We start from the raw sequence: 21,530 nt of genomic DNA, 5'->3' as shown, positions 1-21,530 counted from the left end.
TGCAAAGCCAGGTCATGTTCACAACTCAAGCTGCCATATTTAAGGTTGGATGCATTAGATTGACTCACTGCATGTAGACTGTGGGTATGTGTCCGTCAGTGTAATTCACACAACATCCTCGTCCCCTTCCACTATCTGCTCTATCTTTTTTGCCAGGGCACTGTCGCTGCTGTGCTTAGCGCCGTCCAAGACGTAAACAAGCCAGACCATTTTTCCCTTATCGTATAATGACGTAGCCAGACCTTTCTTAAACACTGACGCTGTGGAGGTAGGACTGGCTATGCAAGACTAAATGTAAATTAAACAATAAGTAAAATTTACAGCAACAAAAAAACAATAACATTCATGTACAACTAATTTGTAATGGGTATTTCCACTTAACGACAGTATTCTGTACCAAAGCATGAGTCTTGCGACACAGTGAAAAGCAAGGCAGAGGATGTCGGAGTGGTGAATAGGTGTATAAAGCGCCTGGTGCCTGTATTTGCCTCCCATCTCATGGGGGAAACATTGTTGACTTAGTTAACAGTGACCATGATCTTTCCCTTATCTCAACCCTAAACACATAGGCTGTGACGATGTACTCTAGGTAACGTCACTTTCTGTTTTATTTTGTATTTACTTACCCCCATGCTTTCCCCCTGCCATTGTTTGGTTTCCCACCAGTTTTATTCGTCACCTACGTTCTATTATCCCATCAGACCTGCCAGTACTTGTACTGTTTTATGTCTCAAGTTTCTTGTAAACCTTTTTATTTTTTTTTATTTTTACTTCTATTCGATTTGTGTGATCCCTGCATTTGAAACTTTTTGAGTTCTGACCATCACATACTGTAGGCTGGAGTTCCCATTACGATACCAGTATCAGAAATGCCTCCGATACAGCCTAAAATGATAGATAAATGATAGAGTTTATGCACCGATCTGATATTGCGTTATCATTATGATTCATCAGCTTATTTGTGCTACACAAGTACAACAACGTGTGCCATCTGCTACCTGATCCATACATCCTGTCCGATTGGTTCTGCACATGTGCATTTCTCAACAGAGATGAGACAGAAGCGAGATGGATCACTTGTTCGCTACTTCCATCATCTGGTCTGGAAAAAACCCAAATTGATGATGAAAGTAGCTTACAAGGGACCAATATCACCTCTGTCTCATTTCAATAAACCAACATCACGTCTGTCTCATCTCAATAAACAATTGAGACAGAGATCTTGATATTCGCACATTCATACTACCGACTGGGCAGGAAAGTAAAGTTCCATGGCATTCTTTCACCTGTACATATTTGTTCATGTTTACAAAGGGTTATTTACAAATAATTAACATGTCTTTATACATATTTATTTTCATTTTTTGCTTTTAATGCTCTGGTATCGGATCGGTACATGCTATCGTCCGATACGCAAGTTTAGGTAATTGGGAAAGAAAAAATGTTAAAGAAACATCTCTTACAAGAGGTGACTGTGGCTCAGTGGTAGAGCGGGGTCGTCCTTCAATCAGAAGATCGGCGGTTTGATCCCCGGCTCGGCTAGTGCATGTCGATGTGTCCTTGAGCAAGACACTTAACCCACAGGCTGTTATGAATGATTAATTAGTCCTGATGGACAGGTGGCACCTTGCATGTTAGCCCCTGTCATCAGTGTATGACTGGGTGTGAATGGATGAATGATGACATGTAGTGTTAAAGCGCTTTGAGTGGTCGGAAGACTAGAAAATAGATATACAAGTACAGTCCATTTACAAGGGATACGGCTGCAGAGGAGGACAATGCGATTGGTCATGTGTGTGAGTCAGTGTGCATATCTGTGTCTGTCCACGGTTAATCTTGCATACTGCTGCAGCAAACTGCATCATTTTTTGTGTGGTTCAACACGCTCAAGGACCACTCAACGGCTGTGGTGCTCACTTTTATTGTTTAGGACGATGTGTTTGGCTAACAGCTAATGAAAGTACCGTTCAAGAGATGGTTGATTGGTTGGTTGGTCCACCATTTTACTTCAGATTGAAATATCTCTAAGTATTAGATGGATGGCCATGAGCCACCAACATCATCATTTAATCTGATTTGTTTGTGTGTTCCTTCTAAAATTAGAAGTTGTGGGTGACATAAATATCTAAAGATGTTATAATGGTATCTTATCCTGCTCTAGTATTTAATGCAATGCCTGTATGAGCTGACACTGACCCTGTCTTTTCTCTATATCGGAGGCTTTTCTTTGGCTCTTTAATCTTGTTCATATCATGACTTCAAAGAACCAAGGGGGCACAAGAAAGGCTTCAGACACAAGCTCACTTGAACAGGGCAGAAAGAAAAGATGGGCCCGCTGTGCTTCCTTCCCCCAGCTCAGGAACCATCTCTTTTCTGAACACGCCTTACAAAAAGGAGCACTGAAGCATGCTAAGTCTGGACTCTCCGTGACTGTCAAGCATGAAACGGGATTATTAGCATTTTGGCACTGTGTGTACACATTGGCTTTTTGGCCATATCAGCACTGGAGCGGAGAGGTTAACAACTCAGCTAGGGAGACAGGCTGAGAGCCAATAAAGCATCTTTACCTCCCCCATTCACTGAGTCCATTTATCTGTCTACATATCCAACCATCTGCCCATGCATCCCTCCATGTCACTGCTTCACCTCCTCCATCTGCTCGTTGTCATCAGCACGTCTTTATATATATATATATATATATATATATATATAATGAAATCATGCAGCTCTTTGTAGGAGAAAATTGTTTTTGAAATGCTCTTTGCACTAAGATGTTTCCCTTTCATCTGGGGGGCATCACACCTCTGTCGCTTTTGTTTATATCCACATCAGCGATTCCTGTTGCTCAGTTGGTAGAAATTGTTGCCTCTTAAGCAAATCCAGCCCGGGCCAGGCATTCAGATAAGGTGCTGTGTGCTGTTTAATATTTAATATGACTTCAATTCCATGGTCTGATGCCGCCATCTTGTGCCCTGTATGCTGGTGTACGGGCATTGACGGCATTGTTCAGCAATGCGCTGACTTCTGATTCTTCTCTTTGTCTTGCTGTCTTCATGGAATGTAGTGTGCTCTGAAGGCAAATGGGTTATGGTGCTAATGAATGCACAGTGTGAGTTCAGAACTTGCAATGGCTATAGTAATAATTAAATCCAATTACACCACTTCAAGATACTGTATCACATAAATATTAACTGCCAATTATTAACGTGTATTTTTACCCTTGTTTGACATGGGCTGTGCGAATGTGTCATTGTGGTGGGCTGGGAGTTGATGGTCTACTGTGTGTGTGTGCGTGCGTGCGTGCGTGCTGCACAAGACAAAACTCAATGGACGATTCTGAAAAAAAGGCTACAAAGAAGGTGGATTTCTTATGATTATGATTATAAAAGGAGCCTGACTGCTGTTCATCTAAACAGTTGATTTAAGTATAAGATAAGATAATCCTTTATTAGTCCCACAGTGGGGAAATTTACAGGATTACAGCAGCGTAGTGGATAGTGCAAACAAGATACATAGTAAAAAAACAAGTATTAAAATAAGTAATAAAGAGTAAAGAAGAAGAACTAAGTAAAAATCTAAAATGTAACTAACTAAAAACAAAAAACATTATATATACAGTCAGAATAATTGTTGTATTGCACAGTGTATTTATATTGCACGGGTGTTGGTGTTGTGTGGTCTACTGGGAGCACAGGTGGTTGTGCAGCCAGCAGCAGGAAGGAAGGACCTGCGGTACCTCTCCTTCACACACCGGGGGTGAATCAACCGGTGGCTGAAGGAGCTGCACAGAGCTGCCAGTGTGTCCCGCATGTGGTGGGAGGTGATGTCCATCAGGGATGATAGCTTAGCCATCATCCTCCTGTCTCCCACCACCTCCACCGTATCCAGTGGACACCCCAGCACACTGCTGGCCTTCTTGATGAGTTTGTTAAGTCTCTTCCTGTCGGCTGTCGAGATGCTGCAGCCCCAGCAGACCACTCCATAGAAGATGGCTGATGCCACCGCAGAAGAAGGAGGTCCTCAGGATTGCTCCCTGCACTCCAAAAGACCTCAGTCTCCTCAGCAGATAGAGTCTGCTCTGACCCTTTTTGTAGAGTGCATGTGCGTGATCAGTCCAGTCCAGTTTATTGTTCAAGTGAACACCCAGGTACTTATAAGATCTCACAATCTCAATATCCATTCCCTGGTTTTCACCCCAGCGGAAGTCCACCAGCTGGAGGCGGTTCCGCTGGCACCATCCTATAAAGTCCTGGTTCAGTTCCCTGTATTCCCTGTCATCACCGGCGGAAATGAGGCAGACGATTGCAGTCATCAGAGAACTTTTGCAGGTGGCAGTTGCAGTTAGCAGAGTTGTGTTTGAAGCCTGAGGTGTATATGGTGAAGAGGAATGGAGCGAGAACGGTTCCTTGTGGGGCCCCTGTGCTGCAGGACACCAGGTCAGACTCACACTCCCATATACTGTGGACGGTTGGTGAGGTAATCCAAGATCCATGCAGTGAGGTGGTGGTCCACCCCGGTCTGCGCCAGCTTGTCCCTCAGAAGCAAAGGCTGGATGGTATTGAAGGCACTGGAGATATCGAAAAACATGACTCTCACAGTGCTTCCAGAAAGGCATCTGTGTAGCAGGTAGATGACAGCATCATCCATCCAGATTGGTAGGCGAACTGAAGTGGGTCCAAGGATGAGCTCACCAGGGGGCGGAGATGTACAAGGACCAGCCTCTCTAGCGTCTTCATCAGGTGGGATGAAGCTGTCTTCGTCCTGTAGACTTTTTTCCCTTCCCTAATCTTACCATATACGATTCCGATGGTGTGAAGTGAAGCCAATGCTGAAGTGTCTTAAACTTGCATTCTCTCTAGTGTCCATCAGGGGGCGACTCCTCTGGTTGTATAGAAGTCTATGGGAAAGTGACTCTACTTCTCTCTTGATTTATTACCTCAGTAAACATTGTAAACATGAATTTATGGTCTCAATCTCTAGTTTCAAGTCTTCTTCAATACAGCATGATGTTCATTTAGTCAATTTTGGTCCATTTAGAGTCAAATAGACCATAGAGCAGGGGATGCTTTAGGGGCGGGGCTACACAGTGATTGACGCTACCCCAGCGCTGTCCGGAGAGTTGACCGAGTTTTCGGCTTAGAACTTTAACCGTTTCAACGTGTTTTTACTTCATCAAAGTTAATGGCTACATTTTGGTTGTCTAAAAATGTCTTATTCAGTGTTAATTTGTACTAAGCTCCACTCTCTTGTTTCACTTCTGGTTGCAAAACCAAGATGGTGACGGCCAAAATGCCAAACTCAAGGCTTCAAAGCGGCTGAACACAAACCAATGGGTGACGTCATGGTGACAAAGTCCAGTTCTTAGATTTTATGGTTCTTCTCTTCTACAGGAGGCCAATAATACTCCAATAATATTCCAGCTGAAACATTATAGGGTTGAGGTGGTGTATTTGGCCATAGTGTTAATCCTTAAAGAGCTTTCCTGGAGTATCACTCTATAATATATTAAAGGATGCCTTTAGCCTGGAATGAACACCAGACACTCACAAGCTGTGAGCTGTTCATTCAGGATTTAGCAGCAGGATGCTCCATCATTTTATCCAGCAGGATAAAGACACACATGCTGAATTTCTACAGTCAATAAAAATATGAGGAGATATTGCGTTTGGGGGTCCTCCCCATAGAATATTTTAAGGGTTTTGACTTAAAACTATGCAATTTTACATCATTTTGGATATTTGTTGTATACTTTATTTGTTATTACTAATAAATATTACGCCCATAAAGCTTAAAGACAAAACTTGCCACAGTTAAATTATTATTTTAGTATTTACACATCACAGCCTTTTTCCAGTTGAACATTTAAGTCAACTGGAAATATTTGCCCTGTAAAATCATACGGGTTAAATGTAGAAGCAGTGAGTACCGGCCCACTTCGAGCACTGTCTCTAATGCATCTGAATTATAACATAAATGGAAGAACATTAGTCCAGCAGATCCATTGTGCACCATGTGCAGTGTGCCAAACAGCCCAGGTAATAATAATTAATAATTTAACAACATTGCCGTGCTTTCTAAAATGGTTCATCTGTTAGTAATGTAATTTCACTGTGTTGCGTTTTACCACTTTGTATTGTAAATGCCAGAATGAAGAACAGCCATCTAGTCTCACTGCAGTCCCATCATTCCCTTCCTTCTCCCTCTAATCTCTGTAATGTTTCTGTCTTAAATTGGACCATGTTGCTCTTCACTTTTCCCACTGGGATGATTCAAATTCATCTTCTCTTAAAAGGTCTCTGAACATGTTACCTCGTTCCATAGAGCTCTACTGCCCCCTGCAGGTAAACCATCAAACCTCACGGCAACAGGCTGTAATGTGGATGTGCAGGAGCCAGGTTATTTTAGCTTTTTGCTTCAGTATGAGAGGGGAGGAGGAGTGGTAATTCTCCCAGCATCCTTCTACTCTGTTTATGAACCTCCTGTCTGTCTGATTCTCTACCTCCCTCTAGCTTTTAACCATGTGCAGTTAAACTCTCTCAACCCATAGTGCTTCTCTGAAAAATAACCCTAATCCTTCAAAGGACTGACATTAACAATACTTAAACCCTAATTCAATGACGTGTATTTTAATAGACGGACAGTGGAGACCATAGTTGGCTGCACATTTATCTCCTATATAGACGATGGTACATTTAACAACAGTAATTCTTGAGGTGCAAAAGAAATCCACCAACGAGGTTCATTAATGCTGAACCTACTGATGAAGTGCAGCGAAAGCAGACCAGTGTAATCAATATGTTGAGCAACAAGAGAAGCTGTGCTACTAGATGAGAGTTAGCAAGGGAAAGGAAATATTCACTGTGCGCCTCAGTAATTTCAGTCATCAGTCAGGACATTTGAACCATGGTGAAATTAGAGGATGTGGCTGAAATAGATATGGACATTCAGCAGGACAAAAGAGGAAGACAAAAGCCTCCCCAGACGAGGCGAGTTTAAGGGGACTATAGGAGGTGATTTTGAGTCAAATATCGTACTCCTTATTCGAGTCATTACTCAGTTCAATCAGGATACGCAGACACAAAACTGCATATTCATATCACTCAGTGTGATTTATAATCTCTGATGTCCATCCAGAAGAAATGGCCATAAACTGCTTAGAAATCATTGAGAAAAATCTGAATTTGAGTGAGAATCATCATGTCTTTAACTTTTCTCCAGTATCACAGTAATCCAGTGATAGCTGTCAGTACATACATAATCAAATACATGCTAAACCGGGCTGAAAAGGGAATAGCAGCACCTATCTGTAGCTGACATTACAACATCACATGTGATGACCTTGAAATGGTCCAATACATTGGATGTTTCCAGCTATCAGATTAGCAAAAAAATGTTTTGACTTCTTGATTCACTTGTAAATCTGAGTCATCCACAGACTCATATTAGAGATGCATGCAATCAAGTTCTTTTTCTAACGTCGTTCGGTGTTTCACTATGGGAATCGCCTCGGCGTGACCAACGATGGAAGCTCCAATGACACCACGTCTGTCAGTGACAGACAGGTTGAACTGTGTTAGGGCCCCGCCCCTACCTATTGTCACAGCTGACTGCCTCCTGCAAATCATTCTCGCTTTCTTCCCGTGAAGAAACTATAGCTCCCTCAGCTCATCTCAGCTAGCTTGGATTTTCTGCTCTGCAGTTCACAGACGACCCTTTAAGGAATACGTCGCTGAACGCAGTTCCTGGCTTTAGTCTGGAGTTTAATGAGTAAGTACTTTGGAAGTAGTATATTTTAGACGTTACACAGAATATTGGAGCAGTGTCTGCGTCAAGGCGAGCTGTTCCCCGACTACCCTGTATTTGCTTACCGGTGTTGTCGGTGACTGTGTGACAATATTTGCTCTGGCTAACGCGTTACGGCCTACCAGTTTTCGGTTAGCATTAGCTTGTTAGCCGAGCCAAGTACCCAGAGTTCAGCTAACGTGTCCTGGCGAGCGAACTCCTACGGTATGCTATAATTGTTATTAATATATTTCCCTCCCTTTCCAGTCGCCATGTCGAAGGCCGCTACCCCCACCAGAGGGTAGGAACCGAAGGCTAAAGAGGCTGCATCCCACCTGTTCCCTGCGTCATGCGGGGCGTCCATCTCGGGCAGGGACCCTCATCCTATGTGCATAGCTTGCATGGGCGCTAAACACGCTCAGGCATCGCTGGCTGACCCCAAGTCATGTTTGCACTGTGTGCCAATGCAAAAGAAAATCCTGGAAAGGAGACAGAGTGGCGGTATCTAATAAGCAGGACCCTTGCCTGTCAGGAACCACCCCAAAATCACCCATCTGCCGCGAGCCCCTTCGAGCTGGGCGGACATAATGGATGCTGAATGCCTGGAAATACCTCCACTTTTCGAGGACCTCCTCAATGTGGAGCCGGGTTGTGAGGACGCAGAGGGCGATGCCAACTCTGTCTTCCTCGAAATGGAGGATTACGGCACATTTCCTGTCCAACAGTCCAGACACCCTAGTGCATCTGACACTGTTCCCCCAGTGAACAGCAACATATACGAGGTCTGCAAACAGGCTGCGCCCAAATTGGGTATGACGTATACCTGTATGACGGTAAGAGGCTCCCAGCAGCCCAACCGCCATCAAAACAACTTCTGCCATCAGTACCTGCCTGTATGAAAGCAATGAGCAGGTACTGGTTCAGTCCATTTAAGAGTAAGCTTCCCACCAAGGGCTACTCAAAGCTGGAAATCGAGGGGATGGGGGAACTTGGTCTGGCTGAACCACCAGCAGTGGAGCCTTCAGTGGCTTATCACCTCCACCCAAACCGGCGCTCTCTCTCAGCTTCCTCAAACATTTCTCTGTCAATTAAAATGGAATGCCTCACAGCCTCCGTTTTCCAGAGAATGCATAAATACGCAGTCTGTGTGCTCTCTGAATGCGATAACTCTGCTATCTGCATACCAGGCAGAAATCCTAGAGGAGATGGGCGGGCAGCTGGACTCAGGGGCAGCTAACCCGACCCTATGGGAGGAGATTTGTGTGGTTAATGATCTCATCCTACGGTCCTCACGGGGTGCAGTGCAAGGCTGCGGTCGGGTAATGGGCATTGCAGCCTCAGGTGAGAGAGCCCTGTGGCTAAATCTCTCAGGCCTCGGTGATGCTCAGAAGGCAGAAGTTATGGCTGCTGCATATGACCCAGCTAAAGGTCTGTTTGGTCCGCTCTTTAAAAAATGAGAGAGACCAGCACCCTCAGGAAACAAGAAGATGAAGCCTTTGACTTCTGCTTACCCCGGAGACACATCCCTCGCGCCCCACAGGGACCGAGGGCTGGTTTTGCTGCTACAGCAAAACACTATTTCTCGGGGGTACAGACTACAATTCGCTATGAAACCACACAGATTCAACGGTGTGTTAGTTTCAGTAGCCAAGGGGGATTCAGCTTGAGTCCTGGAGGACGAAATAGCATCCCTGCTAAACAAACGAGTGATCAGAGCTGCCCCGAGCAAGGAAGCAGAGCAGAGATCTCCGTGTGGTAAACAAGCACCTACGCAAATACACGTTCAGAATGTTAACACACAGAGTGCTCTGTCGCTCAATTCGTCCGGGAGATTGGTTTGTAACAATCGATCTCTCTGTGGCTTCTTTTCCCATCGCCATTTATCTCGCACACTGGAAGTTTCTCAGGTTTGCTTATCAGGGCAGAGCCTACGAGTACCTAGCCATCGCGTTCTGGCTTTCATTAGCCCAGACTTGTTCAGCAAGTGTGTGGAGGCAGCTCTGTCTCCTTTAAGAACAGCGGCATCAGAATATTCTCGTACATAGACAACTATCTGATATGCTCCCACTAACGGGAGCAGGCAGATTCTGCTACATTGATAAAACATCTCACGGATCTGGGGTTCAATATAAATTGGACAAAGAGTCGAATAGAACCCGCGCAATGTACAGAATACTTGGGTCTCACGTCAAGTGTTCCGCTGGGGGTGGTGTCATCCAGGGTAACCTTGACAACGGATGCCTCTCCCCATACATAGGCAAGGCAAGTTTATTTGTATAGCACATTTCAACAACAAGGTAATTCAAAGTGCTTCACATAAAACCATTAAAAGCATCAAAACATAAGGCAAAAGAAAAGGAGATTTAAAAACAATTAAGAACATTCATTGAAACAATAAAAACAGTGTAAGAAATAAAATACAGTAGTAAAATGCAGAAATGCAGGAAATTGATTAATATTTTAATTGAATCTGGTTCAATTAAAGGCAGCAGCAAACAGAAAAGTCTTCAATCTTGATTTAAAGGAGCTGAGGGTCTCAGCAGACCTGCAGCTTTCTGGGACTTTGTTCCAGATATGTGGAGCAGAAAAACTGAACGCTGCTTCTCCATATTTAGTTCTGACTCTGGGAACAGAAAGTAGACCAGTCCCAGACGACCTAAGGGGTCGGGATGGTTCATAAGGTAGCAGCAGATCAGAGATGTATTTAGGCCCTAAACCATTCAGTGCTTTATAAACCAACAGCAGGATTTTAAAGTCAATTCTTTGTTTGACAGGAAGCCAGTGCAAAGACCTCAGAACTGGAGTGATGTGATCCACCCTCCTGGTCTTAGTGATGACTCGAGCTGCAGCGTTCTGACTGACTTTTTACAGAGACCTGTAAACACACCGTTACAGTAGTCCAGTCTAGCCATCTACAAGCTCATTGACTGAGATGCAAGAGAGGGCTGGTGTGGAGGAGAACTTCTGAATAAATAGTTCACTGGTGTTTTCAGAGATGTAACGCTTTGTCACAATCTTGGTTTGGACATTTGTGTGCAAGGAGATTGCACTCTCAAAGAAAACACAGAAATGATCAGAGAGTGCAACATCAGTCACAGCGACCTTGGAAATGTTTACACCTTTGGTGATGATTAGGTCCAGAGTGTGCCCCCTGTTGTGTGTGGATCCTGTCACATGCTGAGTTAGATCATAGTTATCAAGGACACCACATAGTTCTATAGACCCTCTGTCCTGGGGATTATCAACATGGATATTAAAATCGCCAACAATAACAACACAGTCAAAATCAATACAGATTATAGACAGCAGTTCAGTAAACTCATCAAAGAAGGTTGCACAGTATTTAGGCGGTCTGTAAATGTTTAGGAATAAAGCTTGAGTGGAATTCAGAGCCACATAATCAAAAGAACTAAAATGACCAAAGGACATCTGCTTGCATTGAAGAGAATCATTAAATAAAATATCAACTCCACCTCCTTTCTTATGCACTCTTGTTTCACTCATGAAACTGAAGTTGTGAGGTGTTGATTCAATAAGAACAGCTGCACTGTTATCTTGATTTAACCATGTTTCAGTTAAAAACAAAATATCTAGTTTGTGCCTAACAATAAAATCATTGATTAAAAATGTTTTTCCTGACAGAGACCTGATATTTAATAAAGCTAAGTTTAATGTGGTTAAAGCTTTCTTTGCCCAATTTATTTGGACAGGCTGACGAGGAATGTATGTTAAGTTTGATAAGTTTGCAGGTTTACTATTGTTTCTTCGCAGCCTCACCTTCCTTTTTCTATAAACTAGCAGAACAGGAATTGAGAAGGCTAGCTGCATACAGGGCCCCGACTTTTCCTGGAGAGAGTCATTGGTGTCATTAGCCTTGTAGCCTGGACCCAGAAGATATCAATTATTGCCTTTATCAGGTAGGGGAGTCAGAGGATGGTTGTGGAGCCGTCGAGGAGTGTGTTTGGTTCCAGAAATGACCAGCTCTTTCATGTGGTCAGTGAACTCCAGGTGGGGGGAGGATGGGGAGAGTGTGAGAGAGGAAAGGGACCTGGATGGAGTTTGGGGGGTCGAAGTAGGTGCTGGGGAGGGAGGTAAAGACTCCTCGTCTCGGAAGGGTGGGGAAAGTGGGAGATCGGAGGCGGTCCCTGATGATGAGGTTGGAGACTCCTCCTTATGGCTGTCGCTAGGCGGGGGCATCCTTCCCGTAAGGTCTCCATGGCGATGCTGTGTGGTTATCTCTTGTTTAGACTCCTCTTGTGTCTTGTCCTTGGCAGTAGGAACAGACGGATGACGCAGGGAGAAAAATAGGTTAGAGGTCAACAGTTTTACCCCTGACTTGTTCAAGCAAACTCCATGTGCCTTAAAAAGATGTCTGCGCTCCCAGAAAAGGTAGAAATTGTTGATAAAATGTACTGAATGGTCAGTACATGCAGTTGACAGCCATTTGTTCAGTGCAAACAGCCTGCTGAATCCTTCATCTCCTCCTCTGACTGGTGGAAGAGGGCCACTGATAAACACCTCAGCCTTTGTCGTATCTTTCATGCGACAGTGCTGTTGAAGTGATGAGGAAGGATGCTCCGTGGACACTGTTCTTGCTGGTATAATAAAGTTTATTACAAACAAGCAACACATGCCATTACGGACGTCTAGATCGCCCGGAGGTCTCAAGTCGAATCTGAAAGTCCTCCCTTTAGGGCTCTCGCTTCATCTTTATATAGGATACATGTCGTGTAACATCTGGGCGGAACCTAAGAGAATGTATGTGGCCTCCTCATTCTACACATCCACCCTTCAGCCCCTGGTATCCTGCACATCTGGTTTTCGTCTAAGACAAATACACTTGGGGTCTTCGCTGTATTGTACAAGACCTGAAAATATACCACATATTGACAGAGCTGACTGTGTTTAACAGATCAATAAAGTCTCGCTTCAGAACTTCAGACTGTTGTTTCACAATATCACAGCTTCCTGTATGCACGATGATGTTTTTCACCATGGGATAGTCAGCCACGATGTCCAGGATTTTGTCTCTCATGTTAGAGACCATATCTTTCGGAAAGCAGAGTATTTTGGTATTCTTGCTGCACAGTGTTCTGACATCTTTTACAGCATAGTCACCAACAATCAGAGTCTCAGGCCCAGCCATTAGCTTTGCCTGCGGCCTTTTACTCTCACATTTACTCTCAGTTCTTACCCTGCTTTGAGGAGATAGCTGCTTATCCAGGTCATCAGATGGAGATTTAGGATCCTGCGACAATGGAGCAAATCTTTTTTGAAGTTGTAGGCTTGGTTGTTGTGGAGGTTTTTTGCAGGTTTTACTTTTCTCAGCTGTCCTTGGCTTTGTCCGTCTGAGTGCAGGGGTTGAGGAGGAGTTCTGCCTGTGTGGTAATGCAGGCCAGCCAGTCGCATCACAAATCTCAGGGCGCTGGGCTCTGCCTGTTAGTCGTCCTCCCACATATTTTCTCTTCGGCTTTGCACCGAGAGAGTTCCAGGGAGGACTACCATTTGAAGATTCATTATCTGCTCTCTCCTCCTGTTTCTTGGTAGGCCTGGTTGTGCTAGTTAGCTGTGTCTTAGCTTGCGTTTGTCCAGTGTTTTGAGTCCATGGTAAAGTGGTATCATTCCCACACAGTCCATTTACCTCCACGTTTACTTCTAGTCGGTGGATTTTTGTTTCCAAGACTGCAATCTTCTGCAGGAGTTTGTAGTAGTCATCCGTGGAGAAGGGAGGCATCTTGCTGCTACTTAGCTTTAGCTTAGCTGCTAGTTAGCATTAGCTAACAACCCAAATAGCTCGACGACTTTCTGGATTTGTCTTCACTCAAACGTTGAAGAGTGATATATGTGATATATTTGGCAAGATATATGTGATATATCTGGCAAATTGAAGCAAGAAAATGCAAGCAGAGGCAAGAGCAAGCAGCAAAGCGACTGCACTCTCTCATCAAGGTCAATCAAGTACGTAGGGACCTTCTGTTCAAGACGGGCAGGGAGATCTACCACCCTCACCCAGACCGGATAGCGCTCTGGGCTTGGTCCGTGAGAGGTGGAACCTGAACGCGGCATACCTGCCTGCACGGGTCATTGACACCATTCCGAGGGCTAGGGCTGCATCCCCTCGCTCTCTTTACAGTGGCAAATGGTGGGTTTTTGAGGAGTGGTGCCAACTGAGGCACACCATTCATTTTCAGTGTTCAGTGGTGGACCTGCTGTGTTTCTTGCAAGAAATGAAGCATTGCAGGACACGGAAGTCATACGCCCCCAGCTGTAACCAGCTGACAGCCAGCCAATTGAATCATAGCTTCCAATCGGCCACGCACCAATCACAGTCCACTCTTACTTCAAGGAGGTTTATTTAAATATGACTCCCTCCTCACTCATTCATTCTATCCTGTTACAGTCAATACTGCTGGCAAAGCTTTGCCTCCTCCACCCCAGCCTCCACCCTTTTTTAGTTCAGAGTTCATCTTTCATGGCAAATGGTTGAAATGTATTTAAAAAATGTACTTCTGGCTCATTCCTGTAAACCCTTGGGGGTTGATGCGCGGTGCTCCTCGTTTTGGCTTGGTAGCTGCTGGCTAATCCGGGGAGCATTCAAAGAGCAGAGCCATCAGCGCCAAGTTTAACTGTATTTCCATTTGTTGCAATAAATGTTTAAAATCTATGACGAGTGTTCTTGACTGTAGTAGATAAGGGTGAGGCCTTTTCTACTGTTAAAGTTTAGTCATTTAGGCTTTGTGGAGAAGCCTGTGGGGCAGCATCCTTTTAGTATGTCGTTTCATGAAAGGTGCACGCCGTAAGCTCCCCGTTTCCAGGCCCCTGGTTCCTCTGTGGGATCTGTTGGTTGTGTTGGAGGCCCTCTCTCAACACCCATTTGAGCCTATGGAGGCGGTGGGGATGAAGTTTATTTTATTTAAAACAGTGTTGCTCTTAGCTTTAACCACAGCAAAACGTGTGAGTGACTTACATGCTTTATCCACTCGCCCTTCCTGCTTGCAGTTTGCTCCAGGGCTGGCCAAGGTCTGTATGCGGCCCAACCCGGCATTTGTGCCTAAGGTGGTGGGTCGGCCTACAGATGTCCCACGGTGGAGCTTTCAGCTTTTCACCCACTTCCATTCTCCTCAGAGGAGGAGCAAAGGCTTAACAAGCTATGCCCGGTACGAGCACTACATGTGTATGTGAGTAGATCGGCAGGTTTCAGGAAAGGGGATCAGCTGTTTGTGTCCTGGGCCACTCCCCACAAAGGCAAGCCGCTGTCATGCCAGAGGCTGTCCCACTGGATTGTAGAGGCTATATCTTTAGCCTATAGTTGTAGGGGGTTGCAGCCCCCACAGGGTTTGAGGGCTCATTCCACTAGGAGTATGGCCACTTCATGGGCCGTGTTCAAGGGTGTTTCAGTAAAGGATATTTGCGCTGCAGCGAGCTGGGCTACACCTCACACTTTTGTGAGGTTTTACAGGCTCAATGTCTCTGGGCCATCCTTAGCACAGGCTGTGCTAGAGGCTAGAGGGGGGTATTTTCATGCAATCCGGGAGTAAGCTATTTCTCCTATAGTGAAATACCGAACGTTAGAAAAAGAACTTTGGGTTACTTGACGTAATCCCTGGTTCTTTGATAACAGAGTGAGGTGTTTCACCATCACATCCCTCCTTGCATTGAGATGGAAAGAAATCGGTCTAGAATGATTTGCGAGGAGACAGTTGACTGTGATAATAGGTAGGGGCGGGACCCTAGCACTGACAGACGTGGTGTCATTGGAGCTTCCATAGTTAGTCACGCCGAGGCGATTCCCAAAGTGAAACACCTCACTCTGTTATCAAAGAACCAGGGATTACGTCAAGTAACCCAACGTTTTTCGTAGACCTGCAGTCATTTGGAAAAAATATACAGCTGGGTATCGTCTGGGTAGTTAAATGTATGTTGTGATTTCAGTGTGGTGAAAAGGTAGGGATGCCAGATAGGGGTGTGTTTTGTCAAATCATTTTAGACATAAGGTCATTCTTAATCTGATGCAGATTTTAGATGCTCCATGTACAAAGTAAAATGACAACTATAAATACATACAATAAATATACTACATGTACATAGTAACATCAAATTAACATATAGTAAAATAAAATATTTTTAAAAAATATATTTTTTCTGAACATGTGTGTTCACTGTTGAAGTTTTGTAGTTGAAACATTTAAAACAGATGAAAGAATAAAAATAGAAAAACTAAAAAGCTCAAATAGCAGTTGAAATGGAAGTGTTGAAAAAAGTTCCAGTTTGAGTGTGAGCGCTAGTGTTGGCACTGGGATACAGAGTCACACTGGCATCCCAGCATCCACGTGCTCACCTGTTTCCACTTTCCCTTATCAGCCATGCAGTGTATAACCAGTCTTTTTTCATCATCAACAAAACCTTCACTTTGGCAATAGATCCCTGAACTGAATTGAAGCAATAAGCCGCCTGAGGCTGTGATTTACAGTGATTTTACAACAGCTTTGTTAGGCCTGACACCGAGTGGAATTCCAGCCCCTTAGCTGTAAATCACAGCCTCAAGTGGTTGATTGCCTTCATAAAATGGTTAACACATATACATATGAATAAATACACAGCAGCAAAAAATCCATTAACTTATTGAAATACATATTCATTCTTCCACCAAGCAAAGTAGTTGTATACATTTAGCAGAACAGTTGTCAGCAACTGCTCGGAGGTGTGAAGGAAAGCATGAGGTAATTATTAACGTTTACCTGGATATCACCATTAATTGTGCAATTGTTGAAGTGGTGTTGAAGTGGTGTCATGTTAGCACTCTTCTTTGCTGGTGCAGGTGTGTTTGTGTTTCAATCCCCCCCCATGGGCTTTTTGTAGAAAGAAAAGCACTTTATAATAAAACACTACATAAAAGCCACAGTGAATTGATGGGTTTCTTTTTTTAAATATTAATATTTTCAGCTATTCTCAGATCCTGTGGAAGGCTGTTTTCAACGGCTTGGAGCATAACGGCTAAAACCAGCGTCACCAAATGTTTTTGTTCTGCGAGGAAGTTATGCTCATAAAGAGTTGCAGTTAAGAGCAGTTTGTTCTCTCGTGCTTATATGTTTATTTAAAAACACGACAATATGTATTTTGATATTGTCACGATCCTGTAATGAGACGATCGTGTGTGTGTGTGTGCGAGAGAGAGAGAGAGAGAGAGAGAGAGAGAGGAGGGACCGACGGTGACGGAGTGAAGGGGGGTTCCGGACCGGGCATGTGTAGGAAATTTAGGTTTAGAAGTGTGTTTTAGAATTTATAATTAGGTGTGTTTTAAGATTTATGATTAGAAGTGTATTTTAGGATTTATAGTTAGAAGTGTTTCTTAGTAGGACTTATAGCACCCTTAGAGGTGGGTAGTAAAATGTTAGCAAGTACTTGGGACACACCATTTATGCTTGTAAAACTTGACGTTTTTGCCAAAAGTTGCAAATCCTTATGGAATGTATAATATGTTTACAGTATGTTTACCATAGAAGTGTTAAGCCATAAAAGACAGTCATTGAATGTATTAAACTGTGAAGAATAGCCAAGGGTCAGACAGGGATTTCCAGACAGGCATTTACAGGGACATCATCATACCCCCATCTTCATCAGGGGATTCATCATACCCGCGCTCAGGGTCCTCTGGCTGGCTGATGCGAGAAGGAGGAGCCAGCTGGATTTAGCCAATAGAAACTAAGACGGACATTTTGTGACTTTTTACGAACTATATAAGGAAATTCAGAAAGCGGCTTCGGCCTGTTCATCTCATTTTCATCCAGGTGGTGTGTATGACTGCTTTTCCGCGCGGATCATATTTCTATATCAATGCTGTAAATATACATCTATAAATACTGTAAATAGTGTACTTCACTTTGCAATTGTTTTAGCTTCTGTAGTATTAAATAATTTTGATTATAATTGGAACCGGCTGACTTTTTGGCTCAGCTCCTCCACGAAGTGCGGTTTCTCCCACAGTTTCGAGAGGTCCTTGAACCTAACACGTGTCACCCGTGAGGAGGGAGAGCTGCAAGCAGAAGGAAGTGACGCCACACAAACACAGCTGTTCACCGCTAGCTGCCCGTTTTTTGTGTTAAAAATAGGGTAGGGGCGCAAGATTGGTGACAGACGAGATCCGGTTAAGGGGTGTCTGGAGTTCATGTGAGAAAACTGCTTAAGTTCTTATTTATATAGCCTACTATATATGAAACAGCCAGGTATAACTATTTTTTTTAAATATCTCAAATGTTAAAAAACAACAAAGTTGTCTAATCAAAAAGTGGGGATGCAAAAACACACGTTCGCTCCCCCAAGACTAAAAGTGGGGGTGCAGCTGCTCCAGCATTTGCATTAATATGTCAGTGTTAAATTAAGCAGAAAACATTTTAGAGTTAAGGCAACATGCTTGGTGTGTGCCCAGCATAACCCATCTATCTGCATTATTACTACAGCTGTTTAAAGGATTCAGCTTGTTCCATTAGAGAGATTCACAAGACTAATGAACTCATGGGAGTGACACTTTTTGTGCCTGTACAGTGTAATCCATCTTTTTTTCTTTTTGTTTTACTTCTTCATGTTTTTTTTCCAGCCAGTTGGTTTGATAAACAGCCTCTTCTGTAAAAGCTGAGGAGAAAGAGGGAGGGAATGAAAAGGCAGGGCGACACCACACACACAAGCATGGACAGAAAGAGAGAGAGTTCTCATCTTTTAAACAAGAATATGTCTGAAGGCACATATTTCATTAAGTCCCTATTATGAGGCTCTGTTGTCGGCCCTGCAACTTGCTATAATCTGTAAACCATTACAAGCACCTAAAAATAACCGCGTTAACATGCACAGCTGCCGAGCCAACCGACAACATTTTAATAAATGTCATGTAAACACTGCAACAATCAAATTGAATGGGCCTGAACCACAGCAACAATGCTTTGCCCCACAGCGCAGTTTGTAGAAAGAAAATGACAAGCAAACCCAATCACAGCATGATTGTTTCCTTTACATATTTAATTCATAAGGTGGTGTTGTGTTTACAGTTCTTTACATTTGGCTTAATATCCCTGAATGCTCTGCTGGGAAGAGTGAGAGAAATAAGGAAAGGAGACATTAGGACAGGAAGTCTCAAAGAGCTTTATCAGTAAATGACCTTCATGCCATTCAGGGAGACAGCAACAGAGGCAGACTTTCCATTACGCAAAGGTTCACAACTGCCTTAGGCCCAAAGGCCCATTCAACGAAGACAGTAGCCAACTCGCGTGTACGAACGGCTCGGCATGGTGTACAGAGTAGACTGTTCATTAATTAAACCCTCTAACATCCTGCTCTACGGTTTGGTAGAGCACATTTTGTATTGACCCTAACTCAACCTGATTGAGCCATCTCTACAACTTGGTTGGGGTATCTTATTGTAAAAAAATCCATTAGATATCCCTGCATCTTTAACTTGCCTCTTCACAGGAAATTAGCAAGAAAAATGTCACTATTTGGTGAAAACTTCAAAGGTAAGCAAATTTATTTAACTATCACTTTATAATGAAGCTAGAAAAGTTAAGCAAATGTAAATAAAAGTCACGATTTGCTATAAAATTAAACACATCTGACTTCATTGTTGTATATATGATACATTTTATGTTATTTTTTTTTCACACAACTGTAGGTGGAGGTCCCCGGACAGACCCATAAAGCCAAATATATCTTACTGCAATGTAAATGAAGCTCTAAAGTAAGTTCAGTCAGGAAGACTATACGCTTGCATGCCTAAGACTATAGTTTATTTCTCATACATCTGCCAATCACTCCTCACACATGCTCACTCATTATTTCCTTACTGTCATTGTTCAGGGCTGTCAATCATGATATCAGCTGTTTAGATCAGCTGGTCTCTTCTGTCCAATAGCACAACAAAAGAGTGACACTGTTAGCCTATCATCTTGCTGCTGTCTCTTTTAAATATGATTGTTTCTCTACCTTCAGTACGTTCATGCTGCTGTTACACACTCCTCCACCTCCTCCCAATCTTCATCAGATCCATCATCTTCATCAACTCATCATTCTATCAGCCACCACCACCAGTGTCTGGACTCCACCGGGGGGTTTATCTTGCTGCTGCTCAGGGAGACGCTCCTCCATTACAAATCTCCCTGTAGAGTCCAAGCACCAAAGACTCTGTCAAGACTTTATCATCACATATCTGTTAATAATAAACTATTATCTTTTCTTCATCTGACTTGTCTCTCCTGATTGAAATAAAGTTTCTTTGACAAAGTGGTCCTGACTGAACTAGATTTTACAAGATTACATTTGAACACTTCTTTATAGTATTTTAATTTACCTTCACCCAATAGTTATTTTTATTCAGTAGAGCTTGAATGCAACATAATGCAAGTAAAAAAACAGCACTAACGAGTTATATTCATTAAAGAAATTGGTTTAAATAAAAAGAAAATACAAACTAATTCAATCTGATGAATCAAATTAAAGGATTTAATTCATGCTGTTTTTTCACTCTTGTCTTGGCATGTTTGTAACCGGTTGATTATGGAGCTTCAAATGTAGACTACAGTAGATTATCCAGCAATGAGTTTTTGAGTATGAAACATAATAATACAGTTTGCATTTGTTAGTACTGATTTGTGTGTGGAAAGATGTCAACCTCAGAGTTATGAAGCTATGTTGTTTTTCTTGTCTGGACTTTTATTTGAATGACTGAGGGGCAAACCATGGCACCAAGGACAGTGCTACTTTTACTGTGGTATATGTTGTGACAGACTGTAAATGGAGCTTCAAAGTACACCGTAGATTTTCCTGCTGTGAGTTTGTGTGTATAAAACATGGTCATACATTTTGCATTTGTTAGTAATGCTTCATGCTGTTCTTCCATCACTGTGTGGTTTGGATCGGCCACTAAACAGGACAGAAACGGACTACAACGGACTGTCAGGTCTGCAGAAAAAATCATTGGTTCCAGCCTGCCCTCCATCCTGGAAAGAGAGGAAACATGCTTGTTATTTCTATGACCTGGACCCAGTGCTGTTTTTTGTTACATAATGGCGTTTTACTCCTGGTATGTAACGTATGTGTGTGTGTAGTAAACAATTTTTGACCTGCCCTTAAAATAAGCAGCAACTACTTGTGAAGGCCAAACAGCAAGGAATGTTATACTCGAGGGGAATCAAAGTGTTAAATAGCAACGCAACCCTGGATGATTGCATCGACCTTCCTCAGCATAACCCCGCCCTCACACTATTACTACCCTGCTCTGACACTCTGACAGTATGTCGCCCCCACTTCTTCTCCAGCACAAAGGAATCTACACAGCACCTTAAAATGCATCTTCAAAGCTAATCCACTCCACATATTGATTTGAGCCGGTTTTGTTCCCGGCGGCCCTGGCAGTTTTCTGCAGCAGCGGCCACGGGTGGAAGGAGACAGAGAGAGAAATGAAAAGATTAGTCAAGAGACGTAAAGGGTGGAGAGGTGATGGGTTGAGTCCTGCCAGCACCACTCCATTGAGGGAAGAACCAATCGAGCATGGAGGAAAACATGTGAATCTTATCAGAGGGGAAGAAAAGGGGGAAAACAAGGGCATGAAGGAGCAAAAAAACAAAAAGAAGAAAAACAGAGCTGGAGTACGATGACACGCAGGTTCATCCCCCTCGTGGTTTCCATCCGACGCTTTTAAAGAGCTCAACCTTCGCCAGGAGATGTCAAGCGGAAAAAACCCAGCGATTAGAAACCCCTGTTAG

General features: G+C 43.4%; 1 long non-coding RNA gene across 1 annotated transcript; it reads left to right on the top strand.

Moving 5' to 3' along the window:
• The first annotated feature begins 17,894 nt into the window (after positions 1-17,894).
• Positions 17,895-20,004, top strand: LOC142963115 (uncharacterized). Its single transcript, XR_012957385.1, has 3 exons — positions 17,895-19,286; positions 19,442-19,507; positions 19,759-20,004. It is a non-coding gene; the product is annotated as an uncharacterized LOC142963115 (long non-coding RNA).
• Positions 20,005-21,530: the final 1,526 nt, after the last annotated feature.

This window comes from Anarhichas minor, unplaced genomic scaffold (assembly GCF_050575085.1).
Source record: "Anarhichas minor isolate MPS153535 unplaced genomic scaffold, ASM5057508v1 ptg000028l, whole genome shotgun sequence".
Lineage (NCBI taxonomy): Eukaryota > Metazoa > Chordata > Actinopteri > Perciformes > Anarhichadidae > Anarhichas > Anarhichas minor.
This window is presented reverse-complemented; position numbering and strand designations above follow the sequence as displayed.